The sequence below is a fragment of the Vombatus ursinus genome, unplaced genomic scaffold (assembly GCF_900497805.2).
Source record: "Vombatus ursinus unplaced genomic scaffold, bare-nosed wombat genome assembly UNPS02014841.1, whole genome shotgun sequence".
NCBI classification, from domain to species: Eukaryota; Metazoa; Chordata; class Mammalia; order Diprotodontia; family Vombatidae; genus Vombatus; species Vombatus ursinus.
The window spans coordinates 35,209,673-35,224,005 of NW_020954619.1; the positions used below are offsets into that span (position 1 = coordinate 35,209,673).

At 37.5% G+C, this 14,333-nt stretch overlaps 1 pseudogene; it reads left to right on the forward strand.

Annotated features, from left to right (window-relative positions):
* LOC114026600 overlaps nucleotides 1-5,408 on the forward strand; it is a 54,923-nt pseudogene extending 49,515 nt beyond the window's left edge.
* Nucleotides 5,409-14,333: the final 8,925 nt, after the last annotated feature.

Consider the following 14,333-nt stretch of genomic DNA (forward strand, 5'->3'; position numbering starts at 1 on the left):
TTAAAGACCCCAACTTTTCCTGTAAATATTTACTATTCAAAAATCAGTTTATAACTACTTAACAGAGCAGTAGCCCTTCTTGCTCCACAGCAGTCAGCTGCAATCCTCATTCCCCATCAACCACATCAAAGGGTCTCACAGTTGGCATTAATATTGGCAGTATTTGTTCTTCTGTGGAAATAGTACAACATGTGTAAGTGGAGATTCTTGTTAATTATCAAGGAAATAGGGGGGCAGAGCCAAGATGACAGAGTGAAAGTAGTGACTTGCTTGAGCTCTCCCCCAAACCCCTTCAAATACCTATAAAAATGGCTCTAAACCAATTCTAAAGCAGCAGAACCCACAGAAAGGCAGGGTGAAATGAATTTTGAGGACAAGACAGCCTAGATGGTTGACTGGAAAGGTATATTGTGCCAGGCGGGGAGAAGAATGCAGCTTGGCATGAACATGCAGGCAAAACAGGCCTCTGTGAAGCTGGAGCAGGCCTCAGAGAACTGAATCACGGGCAGCTGTGGTGGTCTCTGGACCTCTCAACCCATGAACACCAAAGACAACTTAGAAGGTCAGTGGTAAAAGTCTATGACTGCGGTGAGAGAGAGAAGTATCGTCCCAGCCCCAGTTCCTGGGCACGGCCCTGGGGTGCCAACTGCCTCTGGAGCTTCCAGGCCACAGACTGAGAGGGAATCAGGTGACTGATCAGAGAGGGATTGCAGGGATCTCTGAGTTGGTGCAGGACTATCTTGCTTTGCCAGAGCTTGGATCTGGGTCACAGTTCTGGGTGGCAGTCCTGGGGCGAGGAGGAGTGCAGTTGTGGTGGAGTTTGTAGTACTGGTGGAGAGGAAATCCTCCTCACAATTACAAGGCAGAAAAGAGCGCTTGTGGTCACTCATAGACCAGAGCACAGGCCAGGAAAGGAGTAAACACCTCACCCTTTATCATACCACCTTGGAAGAACTAAAAATTTACAGGTCCCTACAAGTATCTATGAAAACAGCTGCACAAAACCCCTGAAGCTTAGGACAGTACATTCTTCACACTGGAAGCAGACCCTTACCTTAACAAAAAGTTTAAAACTCAACCAATTGACTGGGATCATAACCAAGCCTCACAAAAAAGTCAGACCATAGAATCTTACTTTAGTGACAAAGAAGATCAAAACATACAACCAGAAGGAGACAACAAAGTCAAATCTCCTACATCCAAAGCCTCCAAGAAAAAAAAATGAATCAGTCTCAGGCCATGGAAGAGCTCAAAAAGGATTTTGAAAAACAAGTAAGAGAAGTAGAAGAAAAACTGGGAAGAGAAATGAGAGTGATGCAAGAAAATCATGAAAAACAAGTCAATGGCTTGCTAAAGGAGACCCCCCCCAAAAAAAATACTGAAGAAAATAACACCTTAAAAAAAAGCCTAACTCAAATGGCAAAAGAGATCTGAAAAGCCAATGAGGAGAAGAATGCCTTAAAAAACAAAATTGGCCAAATGGAAAAGGAAGTCCAGAAGGTCACTGAAAAAAATACTTCCTTAAAAATTAGAATAAGGGGCAGCTAGATGGTGCAGTGGATAGAGCTCTGGCCTTGGAGTTGGGAGGACCTAAGTTCAAATCCAGTCTCAGACACACAACATGTGACACTTACTAGCTGTGTGACCCTGGGCAAATCACTTAACCCCTTTTGCCTAGCAAAACATAATATATGTATATATATATATACATTATATATATATATATATGAAATATTAAAAAAATTAGAATAGATCAATTGGAAGCTAGTGACATTATGAGAAATCAAGACACTGTAAAACAAATCCAAAAGAATGAAAAAATAGAAAACAATGTGAAATATCTCAGTGGAAAAACAACTGACCTGGAAAAGAGATCCAGGAGAGAGAATTTAAAAATTATTGGACTATCTGAAAGCCATGATTGAAATTCAAGAAATTATCAAGGAAAACTGCCCTGATATTTTAGAACAGAGGGCAAAATAGAAATGGAAAGAATCCACCCGTCACCTCCTGAAAGAGATCCCCAAAGGAAAACTCCTAGGAATATTATAGTCAAATTCCAGAGTTCCCAGGTCAAGGAGAAAATATTGCAAGCAGGCAGAAAGAAACAATTCAAATATTGTCAAAACACAATCAGGATAGCACAAGATTTAGCAGCTTCTACACTAAGGGACCACAGGGCTTGGAATATAATATTCTGAAGGGCAAAGGAGATAGGATTACAACCAAGAATCACCTACCCAGAAAAACTGAGCACAATCCTTCAGGGGAAAAAATGGACATTCAGTGAAAAAGAGGACTTTCAAGCATTCTTGATGAAAAGACCAGAGCTAAATAGAAAATTTGACTTTCAAATACAAGACTCAAGTGAAACATGAAGAGGTAAACAGGAAAGAGAAATCATAAGAGATTTATTAAGGTTGAACTGTTTATATTTCTTCATGGAAAGATGGTATTTGTAACTCATGAGACCTTTGTCAGTATTAGGGTAGTTGGAGGGAAAAAATTAGATGTATAGATAGATAGATAGATAGATAGATAGATAGATAGATAGATAGAGGTGAGAGAGAGAGAGGACTATACTGGGAGAAGGAGAAAGGGAGAGGTAGGTAAATTATCTTACATAAAAGACAAGAAAAGGCTTTTATAGTGGAGATGAAGTGGGGGAAAATGAGAGGGAATGAGTGAATCTTATTTTCATAGGATTTGGCTTAAGGAGGGAATAACATACACACTCAATTGGGTATGGAAATCCATCTTACCCTACAGGAAAATAAGGGGGAAGGGGACAAGACAGCAGGGGGATGATACAGGGGAGGGCAGATTGGGAGAGGGGGTAATCAAAAGCAAACACCTCTGAGGAGGGACAGGGTCAAAAGAGAGAATAAAATAAATGGGGGGTGGGATAGGATTAAGGGAAATATACTTAGTTTTTCACAACATGACTACTATGGAAGTGTTTTGCATAACTACACATGTATAACCTATATTGAGTTACTTGCCTTTTCAATGAGGGTGAGTGGGGAAGGAGGAAGGGAGAAAATTTGTTAAAAATGTTAAAAAAATTGTTTTCACATGCAACTGGGAAATAAGATATATAGGCAATGGAGTATACAAATCTATCCTGCCCTATAGGAAAATAGAAGGGGAAGGGGATAAGAAAAGGTGGAGGAAGAGACAGAAGGGAGGGCAGATTAGAGGAAGGGTTATTCAGAATGCATGCCATCTTGGGGTGGGGAGAGGTATGAGATGGGGAGAAAATTTGGAACTCAAAATCTTGACTCAAAATCTTGTGGAGGTGAATGTTGAAAACTAAAAATAAATACATTTTAAAAATATAAATAAAAATAAATATAAAAAGATAAAATACATTTAAAAAAATAAAAAAAAATTATCCATGAAATAGGGCCACCCCAAGCTACATCACCTTCACCAACATAGAATGTTTAATCACTAATGCTACAAAGAAACAGGTTGCAATGAATACCACAAAAAGTCTTTGATGCCAAATATCTGATTAATCATAGATTTGATGATGTAATTGTACAGTCAGATGTGAAACATTGGCTTTTCACAGTGGTGAATGACACAGACAGGCCTAAGGTCCAATTAGAGTACATAGAGAAGACCAAAAGTTTCTATACAGAAGAAGTATCTTCTATCATCTTGACCAAGATGATAGAAATTGCTGAAGCTTACTTTGAGAAGACTGTCATAAATGCTCTCATCACAATATCAGCCTACTTCAATGATTCCCAGCATCAGACAACCAATGATGCTAGAACTATCACTGGTTTCAATGTGTTCCAAATCATCAATCAGACAAGTTCTGCTGCCATTGGTTATGGCTTGAACAACAAATTGTTGATGCTGAAAGAAATGTGTTGATCTTTGACCTTAGAGGCGGTATTTTTGATGTTTCCATTCTTCCATTGAAGATGACGTCTTTGAAGTCAAGTCCATAGCTGGGGACACCCACTTGGGTAAGGAGGACTTTGACCACCACATGGTCAAATCATTTCATTGCTAAGTTTAAACAAAAGCACAAGAAGGACATCAGATAGAATAAGACAGCTGTCTGTCATCTGTTTTCTGCTTGTGAACATGGAACTTGCATTATCTCTTCCAATACCCAGGCCAGTACTGAAATTGTTGTTGCTGTTGTTGTTTTTTCTTCATTTGTGAGTTAGGGAGCTGTCTGCTCCAAGCATGTGAAGAATTCTCCTAGTGGAATGGGTGTGTGAGAAAAAATTTGTTCCAATGTCCATGAAGGTGACTGAAGCAGGCATTGTGAAGCACTTAAAGCTTGGTTAGACAGTGAGATTGACTCCCTCTATGAAGATATCAAATACTGTACCTCTATTAGCCATGCCTGGTTTGAAGAGGTGGATGCTGACCTCTTACATGGCATACTAGATCCTGTGGAAAAGGCCCTGAGAGATGCCGAGCTAGATTACTCACAGACATATAACATCATCTTGGTGGGTAGTTCCACTCAGATCCCCCAAATCCAGGAGCTTCTGCAGGACTTCTTCAATGTCAAGGAATTCAAAAGAGTATCAGTCATGTTGAGGCTGTGGCCTATGGTGCAGCTGTCCAGACTGCCATGTTGTCTGGAGATAAATCTGACAATGTGCAATACTGGTCCCTGTTGGATGTCACTCCTCTTTCCCTTGTAATTGAAACTGTTGGTGGAGTTATGACAGTTCTAATCAAATACAATAACACCATTCCCACCAAGCAGATACAGACCTTTACCACCTACTCAGAAAACCAGTCTGAAGTGCTCATTCAGTTTTATGAAGAGGAGAGAGCAATGACAAAGGATAACAATCTGCTTGGCAAATTCAAGCTGCCAGGAATCCTCCTGGCCCCATGGGTGTTTCTCAGATTGAAGCAAAATTTGACATTGGTGTAAATCCTGACCTCAGTGTGTTTGCTGCAGATCAAAGCACAGGTAGGGAGAACAAGATCACCATCACCGAAAGCAAAGGCTATCTGAGCAAAGAAGATATTGAGTGTTTGGCTCAAGAGGCTACAAAATACACAGCTGAAAATGAGAAGCAGAGACAAGATGTCTTCCAAGAATTCTCTTGAATCTTATGCTTTCAACATGGAGGCTATTGCAGAAGATGAAAAACTTCAAGGCAAAATTGGTGATGAAGACAAAGAGAAAATAATTGGCAAATATAATGAAATAATCAACTAATTGGATAAGATAAGACTGCTGAGAAGGAAACATTTAAGCATCAGCAGAAAGAATGAGAGATGGTCTGCAACCCCATCATTGCCAAGTTGTACCAGAGTGTAAGGGTCTTTCAGTGGGCACACCTGGTGGGTTCCCAGGGGATGAAGCAGACCCATCTGGAGGCACATATTCAAGACCCAGCATTGAAAAGGTTGACTAAATGCACCAGAAGAAAGAGCATTCCACACAGCTTTCCAAAAATTGAAGGACTCAAATTTATAGCCAAGGCAGTAGTATTTTAAAAGTAACACAAAACTGCTATGTAAATCTGGGCATTCTGCATACTTTAATGTGTGCAGAAGGAGAGAAGTGAATATTATTGCACTTGATCAGTACTGTAAACAGTAAAAGTGGAATTTTTGTCCTGGAGAACAAAATCTATTTAAAATTGGCACCATAAAGAAAATCAGTTCACAGACCTAGGCTTAAGTCCATGCTTTGATACTTACTATTTATGAAACTCTCAAAAAATCCCTTAACCAGTATAAACTGTAGTTAACTCATCTATATAATGGATATAATGATAATTATGCCACCTATCTTATAGGTTCATTGAAAGAAAGTCACTTTGTAAGTCTTAAAGTACTACTGAAATATAAGCTACAAGAGCTATTTTCTAAGGATACTTTGTTTCTTTTCACGGAAAGAGTCTTTAGAATCCATCCTATATTTTAGGAAACAGAAGAGCAAGTCTGGCCCTCAGGCCCCAAAGAGGTCCTTCTTATTGGCTTGAATATAAAATGATAGAAATTCTGTTTATCACACCTTTTAAAAGATATATATAGCTTTTAAAAGCAATATAAATTCATTGGCCTAATTTGCTTAACTAAAAATTATACGTTGGGTTTTGAAAATGAAGGACCATACTAACCCCCTTTTTCTAAGGTCTCTTCTAGCTCTATTTTTTTTTTTGTTTGTGATGCTTCTCCCATTACAAGTTAGAACAAAGAAAAAAAACTGAACTGAATATGATTGTATATACACTTATGCAAACATGAAGTAAAATTTTTTTCCCTTTAGATTCAATGATCAACTCAATTAAGGACCATACACCAAAAATATGTCTAATATTTCTTTACTTAGAATTAAATAAATTTCCCCAAATCTTTAAAAAATCAATAACAAATTAATATCAGATTTTATTTAGTATCTGTAAATGAGGGTAATAATAAAAATATATACCATTTTCATGTCATGGTCATTTAACAGAGGAAGAAAGAATAAGTGTGGTCCTTTTTAAAAACTTAATGTTTGATAAAAAATTTTAGATAATAAAACATGAAGGGTGATTTTTCAAGGTCTTAGTGAGAGTAGGGGAGGAAACTGGAAGATGAATTCATTTATATATTAATTTACTAGGAAATCTTTTTTTTCCTCTCCTCCTTTCTTTATTCTTCATATTCAACCTGCAATTCTGTTGATTCTACCTCCACAATATCTCTCATCTGGACATGGCTCTGCATTCATTCAGTTATAATCCCAATTCAAAACTTGCCTGTATCACCTCAAAAGCCTCCCAGATGCTTTCCAGCCTCCATCTTCTTCCTTCTTCAATCTATTAAAATACAAAACAATTCAATGTCAAAATAATCTTACTAAGGCTTAGGTCTGACTATGTTTCCCCTCTTCTCAAAAATGTTCAATGGTTCTATATCTCATTTATAATTCAAGAATAAGGTACAGACTCCTTGGCCTGAAATTTAAGGCCGTACACAATTTAGCTGTAATCTTTCTTTCCAGTCTTTTTTTTAATCCTTCCTCTTTGTATGCTCTATATTCTATTTGAACTGAATTACTAGTTATTTCCTGAATTCAACATGCTATCTCCTAACCCCTGTAAACTCATCCAAACCATCCTCCACATGAAATGTTCTCCCTCCTTCTATCTTTCCTTTTTGAATTATCTTCTTTCAGAGATCATATCCAATGTCATCCACTCCTTGAACTCTCTATTCAAAAGCATAGTCTCCCTCCTCAAATTTATTTAAAGAATTTTTTTCTGGATCTCTTCTTTGTCTGCTTAACCTCCACTTTGTCTTATATTTAACTGTTCATGCCATAACTTCTTGAGCTCATCACATCAGTAAAAGATAGATTTTAAGGACGGAGACTGTATAATTGTCATTTTTGCCTCAATCTTAAAAGGGCTTGGGGAGAGCCCTCAGTACATTGGATGAAGACCTTGGAGTAAATTTATAGAAAGACATGGATAGTATTCACACTAGAAGGGCAGGCATGGATGGGTTGTAATTTACTTTTTTGGAGAAAATATGCACACTGATGAGGTCACAAATCAGACTAGCCTCTACACACAGGACTTTTCACAGGGTAGGCACATAATAAATATTTCTTGGATTTTTTTTGTGGCATTTCTAAATGTGTTGTAAAATATTTACAACATGGTACTTCTTTATAGGCCCTAAGGAAAATATCATTAAAAGTGAAGGGTTAACCATTATGACATGAGAAGGCCAATCAGATAGAACCAAATAGGCATTTTATTTCAATGAACACTTCTGATAAATAATTCTTTCTGAAGACCATAAATGAAGTGGGTAATTTCAGTGTGGTTGAATCAGCAAAATGAGTCTGACTACGTTTTTTTTTTTCCTTCACCAGTCATGAAGAATATAAGTGGGGAAAATCTAAAACCAGTGTAATGAAGCAGCCACTAGTTTTAATGTAACATTTATCACTTTATGGGCCTAAAATTATGCTTAACTACTTTAGTGAAATGAAATAAACAACTCACACTTTCTCCTTCCTTACAATGATGGCATTTCTTTCTGATTTTGTCATAGCTTGCAACAATTAGAAATGTATATTGTGTAGTTAGTGGGTATTATGCCTACATGAGCTATCTAGATAAAACATAGGCATAAATGCACTAGCTCCAAAAGAGTCTTTGGGAGATGTCTAAGAAATGCTCACCAATTAAAAAGATGCACGATGAATGAGGCAGGATTGTACCATGAAAGATGAACCCATTCTTATTTTATATAAGGGTATTATCAATGGATACTTAGCCACTTAGGAAAAGGGAGGCTAGTTGAAAGACAGAGAATGTGTTCTCTTTCATCAGACCCTTTGTAGATTTGCAATTAAACTGAGCTTATTTTCTCTTTACTCTTCATATTACAGGGCTGGAAATGCAGTCACCAATTAGGAAAGTGGCATCCTGAGACCTGGGGACATTGAGGGAATGTAAGGGCATCAGGGCAACATTTAAAACTCAAAACTAGAGACTGTTTCACTATACTTCCCAAGTCTTCTATATTTTATTTTTTTATTATTATTATTATTTTTGCTTGTTTGGTGAGACAATTGGGGTTAAGTGACTCTCCCAGGGTCACACAGCTAGTAAGTGTCAAGTGTCTGAGGCCAGATTTGAACTCAGGTCTTCCTGACTCCAAGGCTGGAGCTCTATCCACTGCACCAAGTCTTCTATAAAGCCATCCTATTACTAATTTTCTCCCAATCCTTACAAATAGCATGCTTAATACAACACAAACTGATTTTGTATCATAAACTCACGGAGAGATAACATACTGAATTTGTGGTCAGAGGACATGGTTTCAAATCCTGTCTTTGATTTTCTTTCAACTAAATTGTCAAACTCTGTAACTGTTTCCTCATCCATAAAATGAGAGAACTACACTTCTTGCTGTTCAGTCATTTGTCAATCATGTCCAATTCTTTAGGACCCCATTTTGGATTTTCTTGACAAAGATACTATAGTGTCTTGCCATTTCCTTTTCCAGCTCATTTTACAGATGAGGAAACTGATGTCAACAGGGTCACACAGCTAGTAAGTGTCTGAGGCCATATTTGAACCCAGGAAAATGAGTCTTCCTGACTTCAGGGCCAGCACTCTATCCACTGATCCACCTGACTTTGCTCAAGTCTCCCCTACTTAAATCCAATTGACACACAAGTCAAGACATCATCCTTGTGATGTCATTGGTCCTCTTTGAGAATGAAGGATAAACAACAACAACAACAGCTGTCCTGAGAAATGCGCTAAATGATCTCTAAGGTTCCTCCAGCTCTAAATCTATGACTCTACCCTCTCTAAAGTCTTGTTAGACTTAAAAAAAAATCTCTGCAGGGATTGCAAATAAGAAACAATTTTGTTTACAATAATTTTGAGCAATATGTATAACTATTATCTTGATTTTTTGATTCTTCTCGAGAGAAATTTTAAGGACCTCAGAAGTTCAAACCCTAACTGAAGAGTAACCCCTCTATACAAAGCAATCATTCTTCCTCTAATTAAAGACTTTCAGTGATGGGAAGTCCCCTTTAGGGATAACCCATCCTGTTAGTTCTAATTGTTCAGAAGTTTTACCATATATGGAACCTGAAGTTTTGTTTTGTTTTGCTTTTTCCTGCAACTCCCATTCATTGTTTTTAGTTCAGCTTCCTAAGGCCAAGATATACAAATCAAATCCTCCTTCCACAGGCCAGCGTACAATTTTTTTAAACCACTATCATGTAAGTTGTAAACTCCTTGAGGGCAGGGATTATCTCTTGTCTCTTTTTATATCCCTACATCTTATCACAGTGTCTGACATATAGCAGACACTTAATAAAGGTTGATTTACTGATTATCGATTGACATATGGGGCAACAAAAATGATGCAGCCACTGGAGTTAGAAAGAAAGGAGCCCAATATACTTTTCAAAACAGCTGGACAATATACCATCTCTGAGCAAACCCAAATATATACAGAACAGTCAATAGTCTCTGGATTCAGAGTGAATGGACCTGGGTTCGAAACCTGTTTCTTTTTTCATATTTAATTTACCTTGGACAAGCCCCCAAACTTCTCTAGTATTCAGCTTTCCCACCTGTAAAATAAGAGAATTGGATTAAATGAGCTTAAAGTTCGTCCCAATATTCCATCCTCTTACCCTATGTATCCTTTGTTAACATTTTGTGCTGAGCCTCCTTTGTTTTCTTCACCTAATAGAGCTTTAGCATTTACAGCTAGGACCACTTATCTGATAGGCCAATAATTTTCAAATTCTCTTGCCTGGATCTATTTTCCAGGTCAGTTGTTTTTCCAATGAGATATTTCACATTGTTTTCTATTTTTTCATTCTTTTGGATTTGTTTTACAGTGTCTTGGTTTCTCATAAAGTCACTAGCTTCTAATTGCTCCATTCCAATTTTTAAGGAGGTATTTTCCTCAGTAAGCTGTTGGACTTCCTTTTCCATTTGGCCAATTTTGCTTTTTAGGGCATTCATCTCCTCATTGGTTTTTTGGACCTCTTCTGCCATTTGGGTTAGGTTATTTTTTAAGGTGTTATTTTCTTCAGTATTTTTTGGGGTCTCCTTTAGGAAGCTGTTGACTTGTTTTTCATGATTTTCTTGCATCACTCTCATTTCTCTTCCCAGTTTTTCCTCTACTTCTCTCACTTGCTTCTCAAAATCCTTTTTTGAGCTCTTCCATGGCCTGAGACTGTTCCATATTTTTCTTGGAGGCTTTGGATATAGGAGCTTTTACTTTGTTGTCTCCTTCTGGTTGTATGTTTTGATATTCTTTGTTACCAAAGAAAGATTCTATGGTCTGGTCTGTGAGTGACCACAAGCACTCTTTTCTGCCTCGGAACTGGGAGGAGGATTTCCTCTCCACCACCATTGCAAGCTCCACCATGTCAGCAGTCCTCCTCGCCCCAGGACCGCCACCTAGAACTGTGACCGAGATCCAAGTACTGGCAAAGCAAGAGAATCATGTACCCACAGAGAGATCCCTGCAATTCCCCTCTGATTAGTCCACTTTATTCCCCCTCAGTCTGTGGGCCAGAAGCTCAGGAAGCAGTCGCCGCCCTGGGCCAGGCTTGGGGACTGGGCTGAGACCTGCTTCTCTCTCTCTCACTGCAGACACAGACTTTTCCCACTGACCTTCTAAGTTGTTTTTGGCATTCATGGGTTGAGAAGTCTGGAAACCACCACAGCTGACTGCAATTCTGTTGGGTTCTGATGCTTTAGAATTTGTTTAGAGTAATTTTATAGTTATTTTGAGGGGTTTGGGGGAGAGCTCAAACAAGTCACTGTTTTTACGCCACCATCTTGGCTCCCTAAGGCCACTTGTTTGGTTCAGCCTTGCACCAGTCTCAGGCATGTGTCCTGAACCTAACCCGGAAGATGTGAAGTGCTTTAGGCCAGAAGCTTTCCAACTCAGCAGTGAAACAGCCTTGCAGTTGGCCTGCAATACAATGCAATACAATAACTTTGTATTCTAGTAACAGTAAGCTATCTGTTTACATGTTCTCATGAAATTGTACCCCTCTCTGGCACCCCATTTCTAGTTATAATCAAATCTTTGTGCTTGAAGAGTCTTCAATTTCTACCATATGAGGATTAATTGAAGGAAATATGGATCTTTAGCCCAAAGAAAAAAAAAAGATTCTGGGTTATACAAATGAATTGTGTGAGGAAGAGGAATTCTGCTTGTTCTGGTTGACATATAGTATACACTTAATAGTTACTGACCAAACTGACTGTTTGTTCCCTGATGGCAGGAGAAGTTCAAGAGAAACAAATTTAGACTTGATATTACAAAATACATCCAAATAAATGAAGCTATTAAAAGGCAGAATGAGGTGCACATCTCAGAAGCTAGTAGTCATTCCCTCACTAGAAAAATTCATGCAGAGGCTTTTCCCATATTTTATATTGGGGATTTATTTTTGAGTTGTGGGTTAGACTAGTTAGTCACTGAGACCCCTTACAACTCAGAAATTCTATAATTCTGTACTTCTGACTATCTGCCCTAGTTCTGTCTGATATGCCAGTCCTCTGGGACTAGGGTCTTCTAGGGAGTGGAATTCCCTGGTCTCTGTGGCTGTTACTACTACATGTTGCCAGAACTCAGTCTGACTGAGATTTCTCTATTACTGTTTTGAACAGAGGATTCACATGGTCAGACTAGCATTTTAGGAATATCTGTTTGCCAAATATGTTGAGGATACATTGGGGACAGTAAAGGTTAAAAACAGAGATAAATAGGAAGCTAATGGAATATTCCAGGCAGGAGGTAATATAGACCTGAACTAGGGTAGTGGTTGTATATGTAAAGAGAAAGATAATTCTAAGAGATACTGTGAAAATAAAATTTAAAAGAACTGGCTACTAATTAGATATGTGGAGGAGGGAGGATAACACATTGTGGGTGACTCCAAGGTTTGGAACTAGGGTAGAAACTTCTGGCATTAAAACTATGTGTATTTACAAAAAAAAAAAAGCTAATGTTTAACATTTTGCACCTCTCCAGTGTGTTGAGACCTACATGGTGACCTATTTTGCCTAACCTTAGCGCTGTCTCAGATACCAAGGGATTTTAAAGAAAATACCTTTATTCTATCAAGAGGTCTGAGTTTTAAAGAGGAAAAGAAATGGCATTATTTTAGGATTAGAAATTTCACATTATAAAAATGATCAAATATATCTCTGCAGGGCTTTTTACCACTTTTTAAATGAAATAGTCTGAAAATCACACCAAAAAAAATTTCCTTTTTGATCCATTAAGTATTCTAGGTAAGTTAAAGTTCCTTTGGGCTTGTCATCAATTCTGCACCATGTTTTAGCCTGCCAAATTTTTCAAAGCCATAAATAATTAGATTAGATAGCAAAAATAAATCTCTTTTCTGCCCTGAAATACTTTGGATTAAGAGAGACTTAAGAAAAAGAAAGAAAAGAGCAATCAATGTGGAGGTTTAACCAACTGGATCTACTTAAAATCTATATATTTCTCCAATAATGAAAATAAGTTCTGATGAATTTCATTGGTGTAGGAGTCAAAATGTTCCTTCTGAGATTATTCTTGGTATCATGTGACAGATACAGACTTACAGAAGCTCCTTCCTCCAAACTCTAAATGTATAAGCTCATTTCACATATACAAGAACTACACTTACTTCTGAAGACATACATAATAACCTTTCTTTTGGTTATTCATTATTCAAAAAGTATTTATTGTCTTTACTCTGCAAAATATTAGGGAAGGTATAACTTTTGTACAATATACTTCTTACCCTCATGGAGATTAATAGTTTAAGAAGGAGATAACATACAAAAACAAGTAAGTTATATACCCACAGAATCTCTATCTCTCTGCTTCTTTCTGTCCATCTGTCTTTTTGATTCCCCTCTAAAACAAACCCCTAAAAATGAATGGCCACATGTAAAACTAAGACCCTGACTCTATTACAGATTCAACTCCCAGTTAAACATTCTACCAGGTGATACTACTGAACTCGACACAAAGTACAGAGACATGGGCTCAAATGTGTGTGTGTGTGTGTGTGTGTGTGTGTGTGTGTGTGTGTTTAAGCTGGGTAACCACAGCTAACTTCTGTCTGAACCTCAATTCCCTCATTTTTAAAAGGACAAAAATGACAGCAGCATTAACTATTTCAGAGAGTTTCTGTGAAATGTCTTAATCTTAAAACACTACTGAAATCTGAAATTATTTGGTTAATCTAACACAATAAAGAGTCATCACCCTCAAATATGTCATATCTAACTTAAGTCTTTCTTTTGGTAGCTGGAACCTATTTTCTCTGAGGACTTGAAGTATAGCTTATCAACATTCCTCTCATAATTAAATCAGCAGATATTTGACTGTCCATTATAAGCCAGGAACACTTTTTGAAGGTCCAGCTCTGAACCCTCTTCTTACACTAAAATGAAAGCCATGATACAACTGTCCAAAATTTCTTCCTTCTTTAGACTAAATAAGCAAATTCACAAAGAGTGTTTTTTCCTTCTAATCAATCAATGAGAAAAAAAAAGATATTGTTAAATTCAGTTGAGATACTTCATACACTCACATAAAAAAAATCTCACAATTATTTCTGAAATAAAATCCCTGAAAACACTTCAACAAAACTGCGTTGAAGAGTGACTGCAGCTGATGGTATTTGAAAATTTGCACTTTAATCACTTGCCATTCATTTTAAAAAGAAGGTAGATCTGTGCTCTAACTTTAATAATTTAAAAAGAACATAGTGCATTGTGTTTTAGACCTGTATTATTGTCCTTTAATGTTCTCTTTCTATGAATGATTTTAGTTACCAT